The sequence below is a fragment of the Musa acuminata genome, chromosome BXJ3-2 (genome assembly GCF_036884655.1).
Source record: "Musa acuminata AAA Group cultivar baxijiao chromosome BXJ3-2, Cavendish_Baxijiao_AAA, whole genome shotgun sequence".
Taxonomy (NCBI): Eukaryota; Viridiplantae; Streptophyta; class Magnoliopsida; order Zingiberales; family Musaceae; genus Musa; species Musa acuminata.
The window spans coordinates 9,141,802-9,165,825 of NC_088350.1; positions in this window are offsets into that span (position 1 = coordinate 9,141,802).

The window sequence follows — 24,024 nt, forward strand, 5'->3', positions numbered from 1 at the left end:
ATGTTTGTATAATTGATATCCTATCACTCATTGTTGAAAAATGACATAAACCTAGTTGTGGCATGAATCATTGCCGCACTTACGTTTAAAATTTATTTATATCGTTCTCCTTTTTGTTGATAACAAAGGGGGAGAAATATATGAATTGATACTATTAGTGCCATATTTGAATTTGAATTATGTTAAGATATCAAGAACTTGCATCGTAATTTTACTTGCTGATATCTTGCCATGTGATGAAATGCTATGGTTTGTTGCTAAAATGATGCATGCAATACTTATGACTTTTATTATGATGTAAATTACCTTAATTTGAATCCAAGGTTTATCTCAATTATGAAATTTTGAAATAAGAATGATTACTCACCTTTGTCATAATCTAAAAATTGATATATGGGTCTTCCCTTCTTTTTGACAATGACAAAGGGGGAGCAAGAATTTCTAGCGTGGACATCATAAAAAGAGGCAAACTAGCTAGCTTGCACAATTCAAGACGAAAGCAAAAATTCCACTTCTCAAAAGAGAAGAAATTGCTATCTTGAACATCACCGATAATTGCTAGCTTGAAATCTCAAGAAAATGCAAAAATGTTCTATCTTGCCTATCTCAAGATGCTAAACATGCTAAACTTGCACTTTGCAATGAAAGCAAAATTACGAGCTAAAACATTGTAAAGGAAGCAAGAATCATGAGCTTACACAAGAAAGCTATCTTGCATTAGCTTTCAAAATCTTTGCTAGCTTGTATTTAGTAAAACTTGCATATCGTAAAAATTGCTAGCTTGTAGTCTAAAGAGAAGCAAACAGTTGCTATCTCATGAAAAGCAAATATGCTAAACTTGCATATCTTTAATTGCTAGATTGCATGATGATAAAACCTGATATTATGTTTTTCATGCAATAAGTTGAATTAATATCACAAACACATTAGAGTTGGAACTTCTCTTTTTTGTTGATGACAAAGGGGGAGAAGTATGATGTTATGCATAAGTTTATGCATAAGTTCATAATGACGTGTTGTAAGTATTCATGATGAATATTGTATTGACTTGAATTCAGTTTGAATTCAAGGTTCTATCAATATGGCATATTGATAGGGGGAGTTTGTTTAAACTCCGGGAGTTAAATTTAACTCCGTCATCAAGTGGTTGTCATCATCAAAAAGGGGGAGATTGTTGAATCTCATATTTTGATGATGAAACTACATAATATGTGTTTATATTTTAATCTGCGTTTTGAGTGACGCAGGATGGTTCGATCAGGATGAGACAATTAAAGCAGGAAAAATCATGTTGTGCCGGAGGAACATGTCAGAAGATTGTGTTAGGATCCAGAACACTAAGAGGGGGGGTGAATTAGTGTAGTGAAAAAAAAACGTCAACTTTGTCAAATCTCTCGTACGATAAAAATCGTTTCCGACGTAAAATCAATTTCGAAAACTTAACTTGAAAGTATACGTAAATGTATTGAAGGCAGTAGTAAGCTATTGAAGGGGTTTGTAGTAAGATAATAGCAGGAAATAAAATGCAAACTAGAGAAGACGAGAGTTTATAGTGGTTCGGTCAATCGTGACCTACATTCACTCCTCTGATTCCTCTTCCGTCGAGGCCATCGGCATCCACTAATGATCTTCCTTTACTAGACGAAGATCAACCTCCTTCTTATACCCCTCTTCTCCTTTTACCGGGTTTAGGAGACAACCCTTACAAGCACTCACTCTTCTCTCTAAACATAATTCTAACACTTAGAATTTAGAGGAGGGAAATTCCAGAGATTAACAACGTTTTCTCTCTTTTAATTACTCTATGCTTTTGTGAATTAACCAGGGATGAGAGGGGTATTTATAGGCCCCAAACCAGTTTGAATTTGGAGCCCAAAATTGTCATCTCCCAGAATTCCGAGGTCCTGGCAGTACTACCGCCTGATTGGGGCGGTACAACCGCCTAACAGAGCTCGAAGACCGAGCTCTAGCGGTGCCACCGCTTGACAGGGGCGGTTGCACCGCCCAGTCTCGCTCGGAGACTAAGCCCAAGCGGTGCCACCGCCTGGCAAAGCTCGGAGACCGAGCTTAAGCGGTTTCATCGCCTGTCAGGGGCGGTTGCATCACCCAACCTAGCTCGGAGACTGAGCCCTGGGCGATGCCACCGCCGACCCAGGCGGTGCCACCGCTGGCCAATAAATCTAGGTCCGAATGGGCTGATCCATTAGGCCCAATTTGGGTCTGTCAAGGGCCCAATTGCCCCAAGATTAAGTTAATAGGATCACCTCCTATTTCTAACTTAATCATCATGCTAACTACGATATTTATTAAGACTTTTACTGCAACTTGCTCCGGTACGTCAATCGCTTCTTTCGACGAACTTTCGTCGATCATCCGATGAACCCTCGGTGATGCTCCTGCAGACTTCCGGCAAACTCCTGGACTTGCAACGATCCACTTGGCGAGTTTCGACGAGCTTCTTTTGGCAAGCTCCTGGACTTCTCGGATTTGTTCCCACAGAACCTCCGACGACCGTCCAGACTTCCGTCGAACTCTCAAACTCCCAACGTGATCATAGTCTTGACTCGGGTGCAACTCCTACTGCATGTCTTACATCCATCGTAGTTAATCCTACACATATAAACAAAACTTCAATCGAGATAATTAATCCTTAGCAATTAACCAAGTTGTTCGGCATGTCATTGGTCCCTCGATGCTCCGTCCGATTCTTCGGTGCATCATCCTCTCCTATGGCCTATTACCCAATCGGCCAGTTGACTCTGCAACTCCGACATCCATGGCACAATACCCGCTCTTCTTGGCCCGATGCCCGAGTCCACGGCCCGAAGCCTTCTGTCAATACGTCGACCGATCCATTGGCCTGACGTCCAATCTTCTAACATGTTCCTCCGACACAACATGATTTTTCCTGCTTTAATTATCTCATCCTGATCGAAGCATCCTATGTCACTCAAAACACAGATTAAAACATAAACATATATCAAGTGGTTTCGTCATCAAAATATGAGATTCAACAATCTCCCCCTTTTTGATGATGACAACCACTTGATGACGGAGTTAAACTTAACTCCCGAAGGTTAAACAAACTCCCCCTATCAATATGCCATATTGATAGATCCTTGAATTCAAACTGAATTCAAGTCATTGTAATATTCATCATGAATACTTGCAACACATCATCATGAACTTATGCATAAACTTATGCATAACATCATACTTCTCCCCCTTTGTCATCAACAAAGGGGGAGATTGTTGAATCTCGTATTTTGATGATGATTCATAAAAAAAAACATGTATCGAATATTGCAATGACATGTGGTTGTCATCCTGATCGAAGCATCCTTGGCACAACATGATTTTTCCTGCTTTAATTATCTCATCCTGATCGAAGCATCCTACGTCACTCAAAACGCAGATTAAAACATAAACACATATCAAGTGGTTTCGTCATCAAAATACGAGATTCAACAATCTCCCCCTTTTTGATGATGACAACCACTTGATGACAACAAAGGGGGAAATTTCATGTATCGAATATCGAGAAATCAAGATGATGATTCATAAAAAAAAACATATCACAAGTTATATTCATGAGAAAAATCATCATTCATTTTGTCAAATCAACATTTCTTAGGTATGCATGATATCAAAACATGGTTTCAAATCTTCAACATATAACATACATAAATTCAAAAATCGAAAGGAGAAGGGAAGAATTCAAATGTACAAAGATTTCAACCATCTCATAAACAAATGAAGGATCAAGTCATGAATCGAAAATTTCATGAATCATTTCGACAAATCTCCTTTTAAATAATCGAGATGATCATCAAGAGAAATCTCATGTTATTTCAAGAAATCAAGATCATGATTTTGATAAAACTCATCTCAAATTCAAATCACCAAAATCATTTTTATGGTTCACAAAATTCATAACATAAGTAGATTCATGATTTCATTGATAATATATTTTCCCTTTTTTAAGTATTTCATTTTAAGTGATTGATTTAGTATGCTTTTTCATTTATGTTAAATAAAAAAAACATGCATCAACATTTATGATCGAAAAATGAATTTCATCATAAAACCATCAAGATCAATAAATTACAAAAATCAGGAGAATCCGAAAATAAAATCTAACACTTTCATGCATTCGGACATGGTTTTGCCATATGTTTTTCAAATACACTCATGAAAATAACACATGCTTATCATCATGTATAACTTAAAATCTCATGCATAAAATTGTCAATCATAGTATCAAAATGTTTAATATTACATCATTATGCATTTCTTCAAACATGATTTTATTTAATCAAAATCGAGAAATAACAATGGAAATCAACATGATACACATTATTACTTCTTAACCACAGCGTGATTTCATATTTTCAATCAAAATCATTTTGCTTGTTTATCATAAAATATGTAATATTATTATTTTTGAAATTACTAGCATGATCATAATTTCTGTATTTTTATTTTTAAAATGTAATTTTCAAGAAAATTAATTCTAAACTAAAAAAGAAAATACATCATGAAAGCATCAAGTAATTTCAAAATAAATTAGGGGGATTTCGATTACCTCATCATTGAAAGCGGTTAAGGCATAGTTTGCCACCTCGCCTTTCTTGATTTTCTCCTTGTCTTCGGAGGAGCTCAATTCATCCCACTTTATGTTCTTCTTCTTTGGCCTCTTCCTCCGTTCAAGTTCATTGTTTATTTTAGTTTTTTGTTTAATAAACCTATTAAGGTTTAGTGTTCGAAGTTCAAGTTCATCATCGTCCTCATCACTTGAGTCATCGCTTAAGTGGTATTCATTTGTCCGAAGTTCCAAATCCTTCCTATTCTTTGGAAGGTGGTTCAAGTGCTCATCGTGTTCATCATGTGCACTGCGCACCATTTCATATGTCATTAATGAGCCGATAAGTTCTTCAAGTAGAAAAATATTTAAATCATTTGTTTCTTATATTGCCGTTACTTTTGATTCCCAAGCTTTAGAAAGTGATTGTAAAACTTTACTAATAAGTTTAAAATTCAAGAAATATTTGCCAAGAGCTTTTAAACCATTGACGACATCCGTAAAACCACACATGTCAATAATGGTTTCGCTCGGCTTCATTCGAAAAAGCTCGAAATCATGCATTAAAAAGTTGATTTTTGAATCTTTAACTCTAGAAGTGCCTTCATGTGTGATTTCAAGAGTATGCCATATATCGAAAGCCATTTCGCACAAAGAAACCCGATTGAACTCATTTATGTCCAAAGCGCAAAATAAGGCATTCATAGCCTTTGCATTTAAAGAAAAATACTTCTTCTCCAAATCCGACCATTCGTTCATCGGTTTAGAGGGAAGTTGAAAATGGTTTTCAATAATATTCCATAAATCCAAATTCATAGAAATAAAAAAAACTCTCATTCGAGTTTTCCAATAAGTGTAGTCCAATCTATTAAACAACGGTGGACGAATAACCGATAAGCCCTCTTGAAAGATATGAAGAGCTATTTCTCTTGGGTGTAAATCCGAAATAAGAAATACTGGGCTCTGATACCAATTGTTAGGATAAGAGCACTGAGAGGGGCGGGGGGTGAATTAGTGCAGCGAATAAAAACGTTAACTTCATGAAATCTCTCATACGATAAAAATTATTTTCGACGTAAAATCGATTTCGGAAACTTAACTTGAAAACATACATAAATGTATTGAAGGCAGTAAGCTATTGAAGGGGTTTGCAGTAAGGTAATAGCAGGAAATAAAATGCAAACCAGAGAAGATGGGAGTTTATAGTGGTTCGGTCAATCGTGACCTACATCCACTCCTTCGATTCCTCTTCCGTCGAGGCCACCGGCATCCACTAACGATCTTCCTTTACTAGGCGAAGATCAATCTCCTTCTTACACCCCTCTTCTCCTTTTACCGGGTTTAGGAGACAACCATTACAAGCACTCACTCTCCTCTCTAAATAGAATTCTAACACTTGGAATTTAGAGAAGGGAAATTCTAAAGATTACAGCAATGTTTTCTATCTTTTAATCTCTCTGTGCTTGTGTGAATTAACCAGAGATGAGAGGGATATCTATAGGCCCTAAACTAGTTTGAATTTAGAGCTCAAAACTATCATCTCCTGGAATTCCAGGGTCCTAGCGGTACTACCGCCTGACTGGGGTAGTACAACCACCGGACAGAGCTTGGAGACCGAGCTCTGGCAGTGCCACCGCCTGACAAGGGCAATTGCACCACCCAGTCTCGCTCGGAGACTGAGCCTAGGCGGTGCCACCGCCTGACTAGGGCGTTTGCACCGCCTAGCAGAGCTCGGAGACCGAGCTCAAGCGGTTCCACCGCTTGTCGGGGGTGGTTGCACCGCCCAGCCTAGCTCGGAGACTGAGCCCTAAACGGTGCCACCGCCGACCCAAGCGATGCCACCGCTGGCCAAAAAATCTGGGTCTGAATGGGCTGATCCATTCGGCCCAATTTGGGTCTGTTAAGTGCCCAATTTTCCCAAGATCAAGTTAATGGGATCACCTCCCATTTCTAACTTAATCATCATGCTAACTATAGTATTTCTTAAGACTTTTACTGCAACTTGCTCCAGTGCATCAATCGTTTCTTCCAGCGAGCTTCCGGCGAACTTCCGTCAATCATCCGATGAACCCTCAGTGATGCTCCTACAGACTTCCGGCAAACTCCTGGACTTGCGACGATTCACTTGGCGAGTTCCGACGAGCTTCTTTTGGCAAGCTCCTGGACTTCTTGGATTTGTTTCCGCAGAACCTCCGACGACCGTCCAGAATTCCGTCGAACTCTCGAACTCCCAAGGTGATCATAGTCTTGACTTTGGTGCAACTCCTGCTGCATGTCTTACATCTATCGTAGTTAATCCTGCACATGTAAAACAAAACTTCGATCGAGACAATTAATCCTTAGCAATTAACCAAGTTGTCCGGCATGTCATTGGTCTCTTGACGCTCCATCCGATTCTTCGGCGCATCGTCCTCTATTGCGGCCTATTGCCCAATCGGCCAGTTGACTCCGCAACTCTGATATCCTTGGCACAATACCTCCTCTTCTTGGCCTGCTGCCCGAGTCCACGGCCCAAAGCCTTCTGTCGATACATCGACCGATCCACCGACCCGACGTCCAATCTTCTGACATGTTCCTCCAACACAACATGATTTTTCCTGCTTTAATTGTCTCATCCTAATCAAAGCATCCTGCGTCACTCAAAATGCAGATTAAAACATAAACACATATCAAGTGGTTTCATCATCAAAATACGAGATTCAACATATTGGACATCGGTCTGGTGGATCGGTCGACGTATCGACAGAAGGCTTTGGGTCATGGACTCAGGCATCGGGCCAAGAAGAGTAGGTATTGGTCCAAGGATATCGGAGTTGCGGAGTCAAATGGCCTATTGGACAATAGGCCATAGGAGAGGACGATGCGCTGAAGAATCGGACGAAGCATCGAGGGACCAATGACATGTCAGACAACTTAGTTAATTGCTTAGGATTAACTGTCTCGATCGAAGTTTTGTTTTACATGTGCAGGATTAACTATGATGGATGTAATATATGCAGTAGGAGTTGCACCGGAGTCAAGACTATGATCACGTTGGGAGTTCGAGAGTTCGACGGAAGTCCGGATGGTCGTCGGAGGTTCTACGGGAACAAATCCAAGAAGTCTAGGAGCTTGCCAAAAGAAGCTCGTTGGAACTCGCCAAGTGGATCGTCGCAAGTCTAGGAGTTTGCCGGAAGTCCGCAGGATCATCACCGAGGGTTCATCGGATGATCGACGGAAGTTCGCCGGAAGCTCGCCGGAAGAAGCGATTGACGCACTAGAGCAAGTTGCAGTACATGTCTTAAGAAATATCGTAGTTAGCACGTTGATTAAGTAAGAAATAGGAGGTAATCCCATTAACTTAATCTTGGGGCAATTGAGCCCTTGATAGACCTAAATTGGGCCGAATGGATCAGCCCATTCGAACCCAGATTTCTTGGCCAACGGTGGCACTACCCAGGGCTTAGTCTCCGAGCGAGGCTAGGCGGTGCAACCGCCCCTAACAAGTGGTGGAACCGCCTGAGCTTGGTCTCTGAGCTTTGTCAAGTGGTGTAACCGCCCTAGTCAGGCGATGGCACCGCCTGGGCTTAGTCTCCGAGCGAGACTGGGAGGTGCAATCGCCCCTGTCAAGCGGTGGCACCGCCCAGAGGCTCAATCTCCGAGCTCTGCCAAGCGGTGCAACCACCCCTGACAAGCAATGGCACTGCACCGCCTAGAGGCTAAGTCTCCGAGCTCTACCAGGCGGTGCAACCGCCAGACCCCGGAATTCCGAGAGATGACAATTTTGAGTTCGGAATTCAAACTGGTTTAGGGCCTATAAATACCCCACCCTTTCAGCAATGAAAGGGTAACCCAAACCACCGAAAGCTTGTTCTTTCTCTGTGATTTTAGAGCTCAAAAGTGTTGTAATGGTTAGAAGTTCTCCTCCCTCTTTTCTTCCAAGTTTTGATCTTTCAAGAGAGGAGAGAAATTTTGTAAGGGTTGTCTCCTAAGCCCGTCAAAAGGAGTGAAATTATAAAAGAGTGATTGACCTTTGCCTATTGAAGGAAGGCCTCTAGTGGACGTCGGTGACCTCGTCGGTAGAGGAAGCCGAAAGTGGATGTAGGTCACGTTTGAGTGAACCACTCTAAAATCTGGTTTGCATTTCCATTGTGCTATTTATCTTAACTGCAAACTGCCTTTCTTACTTTACTTCAAATACGTTTTCGTAAGCTTTCAAAGTTATTATATGCATGAAACGACTTTTACGTCGGAATCGGATTTCAACGTACGAACGCAGTTTTAATCATCGAAAGTTGTCCGCTGCACTAATTCACCCCCCCTCTTAGTGCTCTTGATCCTAACATCAATAACTTTCCTAATTCTAGTTATTCAATAAGGGATTATGAATAATAAGATTGTAAAAATAAGAATATAATTTTTATTATTTTTATAAAAAATATCAATAGTAAATAATTTTTAATAATAAAATGAGATTACTAATATCAAGATTCTATAAGAATTGTCAATAAGAGAATAAAAACTAGATTATGTTTCACCAAGTCGTAGTCTAAATAATAGTTAGTTCTATAGGCTGATCAAAAGCTTTATTTTAAAATAAAATGATACAAAAGTAAAATTACTTTTTATTTTTTTAAAATAGATACAAAATAATTGAAGTATAAACTATTTTCATACCTAAAGCATTTTTATTTTGAACGAAAATGTTTCCTTAAATTTTATGCTTCTATATAAATATTATTTATATTTATTTATAACAATTTATTTGTTATGAAAAGAAAAACTCACCAGATTCTCTATGAATATGCACTTATTGCTCTTGAACACAAGAAGTGATTAGTCTTGTTTAGTGCTAGTAGACTTAACATGAACCTATGAACCTGAGCACATCCCAAATCCATTGCATAAAATCTTAAAAGGAGTTCTACACGAAGAGACAATAAACTAAATATAGAAGACTCCACCATTATTTTTCTTTAAACCATTTCTTTGACCTCACCTTGTGGCGTTGGTAAATCATGTCTCTCTCTACAAGCACTCGATACATTTCGAGGGTGTTCAGTAGAATCCTAGTTCTCCACTTGTAATTATTTCTTGCTTCTGATACCATCCACTCCTTCGATGCCTTTCTCACGTCGAGTAGTAACAATGTCCTTAAAGTTTCTCCTTGTAATTATTTGTTTGTTTGTTTTATATCTAATCAAGATTTTGATGAAGTTTATTTATTTATTTTATAAAATTTATTTTTAATTATACTAATAAAGTATGAAAGAATAGTTTATGATATTTCTTATGAACTTTCTGTTAGGAAAAGAGTCGGCACTAAGAGGGGGGCGTGAATTGGTGCATCGGTAAAATACGTCGGTTCCGAAAACTTTTCATACGATAAAAGCTGAACTCAGAAATGCTTAACTTGAAAGCGTATTCGTAAATGTATTGAAGGCAGTAAACAAGTAAACTGATTTGCAGTAAAGTAAATTGCTCAAGACGAATTGTAAACCAGATTTTAGAGTGGTTCAGTCGTCGTGACCTACATCCACTTTGCTGATTCCTCTTCCGTCGAGGCCACCGGCATCTACTATCGGACTTCCTTCAATAGGCGAAGACCAATCATCTTTTACACCCCTCTTCTCTTTTTCACAGGTTTAGGAGACAACCCTTACACCCCCATTTACTCCTCTCTCAAACTATTCTAACACTTAAACTTTTGAGAGGAGTTCATACAAGATTGCAGTAGCGTTTCTTTCTATTTTTACTCTCAAGTTTTATGTGTATTAACCAAGAATGAGAGGGGTATTTATAGGCCTTAAGTTGATTCAAACTTGGAGCCTATAAACATCTCATCCCGGGTTTCTTGGGTTCGAGCGGTACCACCGCCCAGACTGGTGGTACCACCGCTTGACATAGTCTCGAAGACTGTCACGCCCCCTGAATTATCACATTCAAGAGGTGTGACCTTGTCTAAAATCAATAATATTATAATTCATCATCAATTCAATTCAGGATCCAATCTAACAATTTGAGGATACTAAGAATCATTCAAAAATCAATATTCACAATTCATAAACATGTACGTTACATAAATTATAATCCACTTCACTCAGAGATTCACAAAATCCAAAGGCAACTTAACTAAACATCAATTACAACACAAATCCATAATCGTAGAAGTATATACAACCACAAAAAGATAATTATTTACCATGAGTTCTTATCCTTATACAACTTAAACTTATCATTCCATACACATGAGCGGTCCTTTAAACTTTTACAACACATAAGTATCAACAAATCCTTAACATTACATCAGAAGTAAAGTATACTATAGAATAAAAACCTATCATCCAACAAAGATTGGCTCAAAAATCTTCTAGCCTTTCATTGCTTTAACCCAATTCTAGCTTTTCAGTGCGTGACAAGCTACCCTGAAAAATTTATATAGCAACGGGGTGAGCATAAAGAGCTCAGCAAGCGTCTAACATATCCATGACGATAGGAGAAGTTCAAGCAGGCTTAGTATCAAGATACAAAAGTAGAAATACAAGTATTCATTTGAAATCATCTCATTTGATATAAAATCACAAAGGTTTACCTCATTCAAAAACAGGCATTAGACATAACAATAGGAGAAGGAAAATCGGAGCATTTCATTGGCAAAAGAAGCATTTAGGTATGTATCAAATGACACATGAAGCATTTAGGTGCATATCAAAGGTGTAGAGTGTTTGGGAGCATAACAATGATATACGAAATACTTCAAGGTATACCAAGTGAACCGAATAATAAACACAAGCTTGGATGTCATTTTTGATTTAGCATGCATTCCATTTTTATCCAAAGCATAAATATAAACTCATAAGCAAAGCTTTAGATATCATATAAAAAACATAGAGGGCGCTGTGGGATCGCATACATAATGTGATTCATCCATTTTTGGATGACCACCAAGCATAAGTCTCCCACGTCTGGGAGCTCCATCCACCCACGTCTGAGTAAAGTCAATAGGGCCGACAAAGCAATCGCAGGCTCTAAGCATAACTCCCTTTACCATTTCTAGCAAAGGTTCACAATATTCCACAAGACAATAGAGTACAAAAGGGTAGTATGAACAATAACATTGACACATATCAGAAGCACATGCGGAACAACGAAGATATTCATGTGCCTTTATCAAACAAGGAAATGCAAACAAAGCATTACATAATAAATTTTAGATATACAATAATTTCAAGATGAACAATACAAGAACTTCAAAGGACTAATATAAAGCTCAATTGAAGAAGAATTTAGCAGAAATCATATTTCCAATAGGATGAAAATTGAATAGACAAAAACCCAATAAAGTTTTCAATTATGACAGAATTTGAATGGTACATTTTCTGAATTGTTTGAGTGGCCAAGCATGCTCCAAATCACTAAAAATAGTGTCATTGGAAAGCTGTATCAATCTATTTTCAGATGAACTCAGATTTATAATTTTTTTGAGTTCTTAATAGGAAGTTACAACAAATAGAGTAAAGGAAGGTCAGAATTGATCATCTCTATTTTGCAGACTTGATATAATCAATTTAAATAGATGTTTCAGAAGGAAAACGTACTTCAAAATTTCTAAATTATATGTCAAAAGAAAGATATGCAAATCTAGTTTCCATGAAACTAAGCTTTGCATAATTCAGAATTTTCACTAGATTGTTATGAGCAATTTAGTAACAGAAGGTCAGAATTGATTATCTCTATTTTACCAAATACATGAGGTCTTTTCATTCAATTGTTTAGATAGGTAAATTTATTCTAAATCTTTCAATTTTTATGTCAAATGAAAGCTCTATAAGTCTCCTTTCATATGAAAGAGGTTTTTCCTCAATCCAAAATTGGAGCAAAAAGTTATGTTCACACGAGTATTGAAAGGTCAAAATCTGAAAATTTTCAGATTCAACATTTGATGCATAAACGATATAGATATCTTACATGCAGCCATAATCTCCCAATTTTTTCAAAATCAAGGTGAATATAAGGATCAAAATTTATCTCTAGGATGGGTTAGAACACTTGCCTTAGATGAGTTTGATTCCCAAATATAGGGAGTTGATGCAAAACCTCAAACAAAGTTTCCTCTTCTTCTTCTTCTCCTTCTTCTTCTCTTCTTCTTCTTCTTCTCCTCAAACTAACGTAGGTTGCAAAGTTTCTTTTTAATGGTGCCTTAAATTACTTAGGTTTGGCTCATGCTAAAATAGTGAGGTGGCAAGCATGCATGAGAGTTTAGGTGTCAATTTTAGAATAAATGCAAGTGACTCATCCTTGTTAATGACACATGTCCTCCATTTTATTTTATTTTATTTTTATTTACTCAATTCTGAATATTCTATAAATCATATCAAAATTTTAATATTTACTCTTAGGTCCTTAGCCATAAACTTTAATATAATATTATTTAATAAAAAAATTATTTAAATAATCCTTATATTTACAAATAAGCATTTACTAATTTTTTTTTTTAAATGGGGGATGTTACAAAGACTGTGCCACGATGGTGTCATCTCTTGGGTCACTATTTGGGCCTTTTATTTAGTCCAACAAAGTCCTTACATGGGCCCAACTAGCCCATAATTGGATTGGCCCAAATCCAATCCTAATTACGTGCTGACTACGAAATCTAAGACATACTTAAGCTAAACAAGTCCCTAGGTCTTGGTTTCTTCTAGCGAGCTTCCAGTGAGCTTCTGGCGATCTTCCGGCGAACTTCCGACGATCTCCCGATAATGTTCCAACGGACTTCCGGTAAGCTCTTGGACTTCACGACGATCTTCTTGACGAGCTTCTTCCGGCAAGCTTCTAGACTTCTCGGCTGGTTCCTGCAGAACTTCCGATGAACATTTAGACTTCTAATGAACTCTTAAACTCCCAACGAAATCGTGTCCTTGACTCCGGACTTCATTTTGCTTCATGCCTTGCTATCGTAGTTAATCCTACACATGTAAAAACATACTTCGATCTAGACAATTGTTATTAAGCTTGAATCATGTTGTCCGGCATGTCATTGGTCCATCGACGTTTCGTCTGATTCTTCGGTGCATCGTCCTCTCTTGTGGCCTATTACCTAATCGGATAGTTGACTTCGTAACTTCGATATCCTTGGCGTAATATCCGCTCTTCTTAGCCCGATGCCTGAATCCATAGCCCGAAGCCTTCTATCGATACGTCGACCAATCCTCCGGCCCGATATCTAATCTTCTAACATGTTTTCCTCTGGCCCAACATGATTTTTCCTACTTTAATTGTCTCTCCCTAATCGAAGCATCCAGTGTCACTCAAAACACAGATTAAATCATTTACTTATTAATTGGTTTCATCATCAAAATACAAGATTCAATACTTTCTTAGGGTAACAAGTTAAATAAAGATATAAAATTTTGAAATGTGATTCTTCGTGGATTCTTTTGATTTATATTTGAAGAACCCTTTAGTAAAAATTCTTTATAGAGTTTAATTGTTGATTGGTATTAGTAAAGTAGAAAAAAGAATGGTTTCTGAGATTTCTTGGAGACTTTCTTAGAGTAATAAGTTAAACTGAAGATACAAGCAAAAGTGGAAAACTCTAAATCCCACTTTTATGTCTTCTCGCTCCATTTCTCATCCTGATTGAGCCTTCTTTTCTCACACTAGCCGCTATCGATAACCTTCGCTTGTCGTGACCTCACTGTACACTGCCACACAATCTTTATGGTAGAAACTACTCAAGTATGTCTCTTTTCTTTTCTTTTTTTCTATTTTTCCTCCTCTCATCATCACTCTTTTCTTTTTTTTTTGTTAGACCATTTTATATTAAACCAAAAGCATGTCTTGTGATATTCTGAAGTTGGTGGTTGGTCAACAAACAAAAGGACTTGCATAATTGAATTAGCAGTTTTACTTCAAGCACCAAGATTAGCAAAGATTTATAAAATAATATTATTGCTAGTTCACTCAATGATCAGCCATCATTACCTTGTCCACTCATTTGTGTTTCTTCGAAAAGCATCTCTTAAAATCATAATAGATAGCTTCCAGCAATGTTAACATCATATGTAGTTCATACTAATGACTGATTGAGTATTGCCTATGCATTTAGTCATATGGTTGGTATAGAATCTTCCTTAAGATTTATGCTTTTTATTCCTCAATATTTGTATCTAAAGATGCATACTACTGTTATTCTTACTGCATTTATTTCATTGTTTCTTTGTTGTTATTCATCCTCAAGGTAGTTCTAGTTACATTATTCCTTAATCTTGTAGATGAATATATATACTGTGAACTATGAACTTAGTCAATATGTATGTTGCTTTTGGTTAATGTCAACTTTGGTTAAGTTCACCAATTATATTTTAGTTATGTTCTACTAGCCTTTTGATGTCTGAACGAATGTTGTATTTTATGAACTCTAGGAGTTGCCTGTGGGAATTTGGAAACTTCAAATTTTAAGTTTCAAACAACGGGGAGGTCATACAGTCTACTGTTGCCCAGCAGTTCTCGTTCGTGAGAGCAGTCAGTCCTACAGGTTTTCTTCTTTGTTGTTTTGCATTCTTTTAAGCTAATGTTTCAGTGTCTCATTTTAGGATGATAATTGGCTGTATTTTGACCTAAATTGCATATGTTAATCTATTAGGAATTTCAACCACCTTCTCTACTTATGATGAAAAGAATAGAAGATAAGAATAATTACTGAAGAAGCTTTATTGAAGAAGTGAAGAAGCTAAGAAATAAAAAATGCTTTAATACATTAACATGTTCCCTCTCCTATTTATACAAATTAGGAGAAAAAATTTTTCACAACAGAATAGAGGGTTTTCCTCTCATCAACAGAATAGAGAGATTTTCTCGTATAATTAAAAAAATCTTATCTTCTATCAACTTCAACGGAGAGACACGTCTAAGAGAAATAGAAGAGAGACACCTTTAAGAGAAATAGAAGATCATAATGTGCTTATTGTTGGAAAATGGAAAATGTTGTTCAAAAAGATAACAAAACAGGGCTGCAAACTTTATTTATATTTGTCTTTGATTTTCTTGTTATATTTGCATTGAAAAGGAGATTAAATTGCTCTTAGAATATTTGAAAGGATCATTTCTCTAGAAAATAATCATATTTTAAATATTTTTCAATTGATACCCTTATTTTATTTTTTTTAAATAGAATCCTTAATTTAAAAAATATTCAAATTATCTTTCAAAATTTTTTTATTTGTTACATTGTTTTTGGTTTGGTATGATATTTTGGATACTATAATAAAAATAATTTATTTAAAAATACTGTAAATGAGACTCACAACCTTGACGAAACTAACTATAAGTTTAAGAATATATTATTGTAATAATTTATGAGCAATGACAATCAAAAGACATAATATGATATCATTTATAATATTTTTTAATAATATTTTAAATAATAATTAAAAATATTATATGATGTCATTTATAATATTTCAGTAATTCAGTAAGATATTGTAAACTCCGTTAGAAAACACAATAGCAGTTGAAAACTAGTTACAAAAACTGAACAAAAAATTGATAATTTTTTTTGAGTATTTTAGATATTTTTAAATAAAAAAGTGTTTAAAAAATACACAGAATATTATTTAACCGATCCAAAACCGAAGGCCTTTTATTAGGGTTTTAAGACAGCAACTTCCGTTTTTGGGGAACATTTCTAGGATGATACCTGACAGGTGCAGCTGGAGTGAGTACCCTATGCAGAGAAGGGAAGGGTCTTAACAGAACCCACGTTATGGCCCACCAACCCTTTGCTGCTGTAGCCTCACTGCAGCAATATTAGTTCCTCCTCCAAAATAAAAATAATAAAAATAATAATAATAATAATAATCATCTTCCAACTTACTCCCACCATTTAACAAGATGCTTTGTAGTCTTCCGCCCATCTAGTTGACATCATTAATCCAAAATCTCTAACAAAAAAAAAAAAAGTCTTGAATGTACAATCGCTGAAACCTCAGGCTCTCCATGGTTTGAATTTTGAAACATGGAAGACATCATGGAGCAAGCTTCAGGTGCCATTTCTCACTATCTATGTAACGATATGAATTTGCACTTGTGTCTTGAGTGGGCCACAAAATTGATTAAGAGAAAACTTAGTGTCAGATGGTCTACATGTCGATAGCATCGTATAGCAAGCACTTAGTCACTCACTGAGAACACCTTCCAAATCCTTAGGCCTCTTATACTGCACTTGTTTTATTCTATTATGGACTACCATCAGGTTCCTCTTGATAGTCTATAGTTGTTCATCAATTCTACAGCTATCAATTAATCTCATTTACTACGAATATCAATCTCATTTACTACGAAAAGCATGTTCATCATTTCCTTATACAGTTGAGAAAATCTCATCTGTTATGCAGCTATGAAATCTTTCTGTTATCAGTAGAAATCTCTTTGTTATCATACCCCTGCAAGATCGAGCTCTTGTCAATGATATCGATCTTGGACCGATGTAACAAAAATAGTTTACGAACTAGAGGCTTCGTGAGTGAGTCTGTTAGTTGATTAGCCGTATGGATATGAGAGACACGAAGTTGATGTCTAACAACTTGATCTCGTACGAAGTGAAAGTCAATGGCAATATGTTTTATACGTGAGTGAAATACTAGATTGACGCATAAGTAGGTAGCTCTAACATTATCACAATATATTATAAGAGTAAGGGTAGAGCTGACTTTGAGTTCCTTGAGGAGATTTGTAACTCAATTGAGTTCAACAGTAGTGGTAGCAATGACACGATATTCAGCTTCAATTGTAGACCGGACGATTGTCTTTTGCTTCTTAGAACTCCAACTGATTGGATTAGACCTAAGAAAGATGACATACCCTGACGTGGAGGTTCTATCATCAAAGTTTCTCGTCCAATCAACATCAGCAAAGGCATGGAGATGAAGTAGAGTGGTTTTATGGAGAAAGAGACCATGATTGAGGGTCCCTTTAAGATACTATAAAATTCGTTTAATCGTAGACCAATGCATAGCAGAAGGCTAGTGCATTATTAAGATAATTTATTGACTGCAAATAAGATATCTGGACGGGTGAGAGCCAAGTATTGTAAGAAGCTAAGTACTTGTCGGTATTGAGTTGAGTTCGTGGTAGGGCTACCATCACATAATTTAAGTGATTCACTAGTAGCGAGAGGAGTAGCAACTTCTTTCACATCCTGCATATTTGTCTTTGATAATAAGTCTTGAATATACTTTCTCTATGAGAGGATGAGACCTAAGGATGTAAATGTTGCTTCCATTCACAAAAAGTAGCTCAAGGGTTCTAAATCTTTGAGGGAGAATCGATCAGCCAATTGCTTTAGAAATATCTAAATCTCAAAGGGATTATTGCCTATGATAATAATATCATCTACATATACTAGAAGATATATTGTATTTCTATATTGTTGTCGTAGGAATAAAAAGGTATGAGACTTAGAGTTGATGAAGCCAATTGACATCAGAAACAATCCAAGTTTAGTATACCAAGCTCTTGGAGCTTGACGGAGTCCATAAATGACTTTTTATAATTTGTAGACATGTCTCGGATATTGGTGATGAACAAAGCTAGGGGGTTACTGCATAAAGATATCTTCAGTTAGAGTCCCTTGTAAAAATGTATTATTAACATCCAATTATTGTAAGTGCTAGGCTCTAGAGATGATCAAACTTAGAATAAGCCAAATTGTTATGGGTTTAACTACAAGACTAAAAGTCATTGTGAAGTCAACTCCAGGTCGTTGATGAAACCCTTTGGCTACTAAACGTGCTTTATATCGAGCAACGAACCTGTCATGGTTCTACTTAATTTGAAAGACCCATTTACACTCGATGATATTTTATGTAGGATGAAAATGTATAAGAGTCCATATGAAGTTATGGAGTAGAGCATCATATTCTTCACACATGGCTTTACACCAATGTGAAGATTTTTGGGCTTGAGAAATCGTGGTGGGTTCATTGGTCTTAGGAGAGGATTTGCTGATAGTATATAGATCGAGAACCTGACGTAGTTTAAAGATATCACTTTTCGAGTGTGTTGTCATTGGATGCTTAGGAACTATAGGTTGTGTTATTAGTATGGGTGGTGGAGAGGCATCGACAGGGGTTGGGATAGGTTGAGATACATTAATGACACTTGGTAAAGAAGGTTGTTGTGTTTATGAGGATATTACTTCAGTAGTAGGGGAGGCTTATGAAGAAAAAAGAGGAGAAGGAATGGGGAGAGTGGGGGGCTGTTGAACCGGGAGAACAAAAGAGTGAATCTTTAAGCAAATGACTGGATGGTGTGGGAAGAGGTTTCTTTAAGGGGATCGATGGTATACTCCAGTGGAGTGGCCTGCATGGTAGGAGATTCATAGTTTTAAAATGGAAATGCAAACTCCACAAAAACAACATGACGTGAAATAAAGACTTTTTGAGTTTTTGGTTCATAGCACCGAAAGACATTATGTTCAATAGCATATCCTATAAAGATGTAATGTTTAGATCTTGGCGCTATCTTGTGTAGGGCATAGGGACGTAGCCACGGATAATATAAACAACCAAATATTCTGAGTTTTTGAAGGTTTTGAGATTTAAAAAATAGTTTTTCAAATGGAGACTAGTATTGGAGAACTAGAGTGAGCAGACGATTAATAAGGTAGATGACAGTTTGAAAGGTGGTAGACCAAAAGGTTGCTGGCATGGAGGCTTGATGTAGAAGTATGAGACCAGTTTATACGATATGTCGATGTTTTCATTTAGCAAAGCCAACTAATTGAGGAGTGTGTGGGAGTGACTAAAGGTGCTAGATGCCACAGGTTGAGGGATAGGATGTGAGGGCTTGATATTTACCTCCACTATCAGAGTAAACTATTTTAATTATAGATTGAAAGAAGTTTTCGATCAGCTTTTTAAAGTTGGTGAAGATTATTGAAACTTCTGATTTATGACGAAGAGGGTATATCCATGTATACTTAGTAAAATAGTCTACAAAAATAACATAAAATCTAAACTTGTCAAAAAAAGTGACTGGAGCAAGACCTCAAACATCATTATAAATAATTTTAAATAGTTTAGAGCATAATATGGAGGAAGTGTCAAAAGGGAGTCTATGACTTTTATTACTGAGACAAGCATCACAATAAGTGAGAATGCTATTATTTATAAGAGTAGGAAGAGAATAACGAGAAAGTAATTTATTTTGGATAGAGAATGAGGGATGACCGAGACGACGATGCCACACAATTAGAGCTACAATTGAGGAGTAAACAATGTGTTGCTTTATTTATGGAACTGATAGTCATTTATAAATATTCTCTAGCCTTGGACCAAGGATGCCCCCGTACTCAAATTCTTGACAAGAAAAGAGTTCGAAAAGAATTCAATGAAAGTATTATTTTGTTTGTAAAATTAAAAAACAAAAATAAGATTTAGTTTAACGTGAGTTCTTGATGTCGCTTATCCTCTTCCTCCTCCAAGGTTCTCACCTCCGATGCCCGCCACCCCTTGGGTCGAGCGGCTGCGGCTACGACCAGTCAAGAGCTTGCGGACATCTTCTCCGCGTGGTCTTGTCCTCTACCATTTGCATCTGTTGCCGCCAATCCTTCTCCGTGCTCTCTGAACGGCAACGATTGCAGTTCTGTGCTCTCTAAACTGGAACCACTTCCACGCCACTTGCTACCCATCGCTGCCACATAAAGTGCTGCTAAACTCCTCCTTCAACGACAAAGTGCTACTCATCACTGGAAGCATGCACTTCACCGCCCAGATTCTTAAGTGCAGCACTCCTGATTCCTTATAGAACTGCTGCACAGAAATCTACAACTTTACACTTCCACATCACTGCATCCTGCTCATCGCTGTTACACAAAGTGCTGCCTCACTGGAAGCACGCACTTCACCACCTAGATTCCCAAGTGCAGCACTCCTGATTCTTTATTGTAGAATTGCTGAACATAAATCGACAGCTTTACGCAATATTGCACAATATTGCACAAAGACCTCATTTGCCACCACCACAGGTGATATTGATTTGCACCTACACTTCTTCTTCCTTGATCTTTATAGACTTCTAGTTGCTCCCATATATAGGTATATATCTTCCAAATGTCCTCGTCATCTACCTTTGATGCTCCAATTACTGTTCCCGTAGGGAACCATAGTACTTTTCTACATATAGGCCTTATCTCTATAAATGCAACAATCATCATTCCTTTCAAATTATCCAAAAATGACAATTACGCATTCTAGCGTGCTCAATTCTCTAATCTACTATTTGGCTATGATCTTATAGGCTATTTGATGGCTCTCTTTGTTATCCACTAGTGATGCTCAACATCCCATGTGCAACCAGTCCAGTAACAAATCCGGACCACAAACTATGGTTACGCCAAGATCGTCTCATCCTTTAAGCAATTAAAGTCTCGATCGTAAGATCCCTCACCTTACTCATTTTTTAATGTGACATTGCTGTCGAAGCTTGGTGCAAGTTGCAAACCAATTTGACTCTGATACCACGATACAATGAAGGATGAAATTATAAATACAAGAAAAGCACATTCCAATATAAAAATAATATCATATAATATCTATTTATACATGATGAAAGAGAAGATTTCCTCAACTGAGTATTGAGATTTCCTCGTGCAGTTAAGGAAATCTTGTGAAAAATAATAGAAGATTATGACCGATCATATAAGACCTATGATGATACAAGGTGCTGTAAGACCACTCTTCATTGAGTAAGAAACATCGACAGCTTTAAACTCCGCAAGATCATAACAATTCAAGTAAGTTTCTAAGTAATACTGGTTAAAAATTTTGGACTTTCCATCTATTTGAGGGTAAATTGGCACACTCTTCTTTAACTTTATCCTTATTAAAGAGAGAAATCTCACTAAAATATAAAAATAAATATTTTTTTAGGATCAACGGATCATGACATGCCATGTAGTCTTGCTCTATGCTTTATAAATAGTTTGATAATTTTCTTAACATTATCTATACATATTCTTTGTTAGGCGATTCTTCATCGCTATCTTATATTTGTTGAACACCTTCAAAATATCTTTAATAAAATTCATTATCATATCTTTCAAACTAAGGAACGTGAAATAGCTCTAGCCTCTGTTAGTTCAAAAGACTTAATTACTTTATTTTTATCTATATATTATCATAAATCTAGAAGCGAGAATATAATACATTACACTTAGCAGGTCATATTACCCTCACTCCCCCTAATGGAGTGTCATGGAAGTGCACCAAAATATACCTTTGCGCAACAGGATGATCTTCCCCATACAATCCAACCCTAATAGTAAATGGATGTGGGGGCTAACGTGTTAGGACAAGTAACATGGATTAAGCCTACAAATATTGTCAAAACTTTGTCATGTCTAGGTCCATTACATAAGCTGTGGTTAGATCATCCAAGAAGAAAAATGTCAGAATTTTCTTTGCCACGCCAGTACTTAATCTCATACTTTAAGCCAGAATTCTTGAAAGTCACTTTGTGTTGCACTGTTGTTACTAACCTCTGACCCAATATGTATCAAAAGGGAGGAGGTCAATCACAATCACAAAGCAACGTCCCATTCTCACTCGAAGTATGCAGCTGAAGTAGGAAATAGACCTAGAGGGTAACATTTGTACGGTAGATAAATACGATGAATAGATGATCAGATATAAGATATCCAATAAATTTTTATTTTAATGAATTCTTAGGTAAGACCTAGTACGGCTTATAGTAGTTATTGGATGAGGATTTAATATTCATTTAACCAAGAATTATTAGATAGAGATCTAATGCCCAAAAAGAAGGATCCATTTGGGTAAGTTAAGAGGACTTTCTATATATAGGAGTTGGGGCTTAGAGAGTTAAGTAAGAGATTACTAGTTATAGGTGCCTTGTAAGCTAATCACGTGGGTGATGACACATATGACATGCTGCATAATCTTTTTATTTATTATTATTATTATATTTTCATAATTATTATTAGATGATAAATATATTGTGATATCCTTGAATTTGTACAATGGGAATTGGATCATGATAATAAAACTAATTCGTTTATAAATACAAACAGACTAGTATGTTATATGCCCATCTATATGATGGAAGCGGTTGGTCTCATAGCTACTTGTGTAGGGATATTGTTAGGATCAAGAGCACTAAGAGGGGGGGGGGGGGGGGTGAATTAGTGCAGTGAAAAACTTTCGACGATTAAAACTGTGTTCGTACGATAAGAGCGATTTCGGTAGAAAAGCCGATTCGTAAATCACTTTGACTTGTGATCAACCAAGATGCAGTTAAAGTGAAACTATAAAGGCAGTTTGTAGTTATGATGGAAATCAAAATTGAAATATGATGTTCGTACGATAAAACTGATTTACATCTAAACACCGATTCGGAAAATACTGAACTTTGAAACACGATCAAGCGCAGAAGGCAGTAAGCTATTGAGGAGGCTTGCAGTAAAGATAATATGCTCAAAGTAAATATAAACCAGAGAGAACCGTAATTTTAGAGTGGTTCGGTCAATCTTGACCTACATCCACTTCTAGCTTCCTCCACCGACGAGGTCACCGACGTCCACTATAGGCCTTTCTTCAATAGGCGAAGGCCAACCACTCTTTTACAATTTCACTCCTTTTGACGGGCTTAGGAGACAACCCTTACAGAATTTTCTCTCCTCTCTTTAAAGATCAGAACTTGGAAGAAAAGAGGGAGGAGAACTTCTAGATTTTATAACACTTTTGAGCTCTAAAAATCATAAAATAAGATCAGGATTTCGGTATTTTTTTGTTGCCCTTTCATTGCTGAAAGGGTGGGGTATTTATAGGCTCCAACCTAGTTTGAATTCCGAGCTCAAAATTATAAATTCTCGAAATTCCGGGGTCTAGCGGTTGCACCGCCTGATTGGGGCGGTTGCATCGCTTGGCAGAGCTCGAAGACTGAGCCTCTAGGTGGTGCCACCTCCTTTCAAGGGTGGTTACACCTCCTGCCAGAGCTCGGAGACCGAGCTCAGGCGGTTGCACCTCTGTCAGAGGTGGTTGCATCGCCCAGCCAAAGCTCGGAGATTGAGCCCTAGGCGGTGGTGTCACCGCCGACCCAGGCGGTGGTGCCACCGCCGACCCAGGCGGTGCCACCTCTGGCCAAGAAATCTGGGTCCAAATAGGCTGATCCATTCAGCCCAATTTGGGTCTTTCAAGGGCCCAATTTTCTCAAGATTAAGTTAATGGGATCACCTCCCATTTCTAACTTAATCATCATGCTAACTACGAATTTCTTAAGACATTTATTACAGCTTACTTCCGGTGCGTCAATCGCTTCTTCCAGTGAGCTTCCGACGAACTTCCAGCGAACATCCAATGAACCTCCGGCGATGCTCCGACGGACTTCCGGCAAACTCCTAGACTTGCGACAATCCACTTGGTGAGTACCAATGAGCTTCTTTT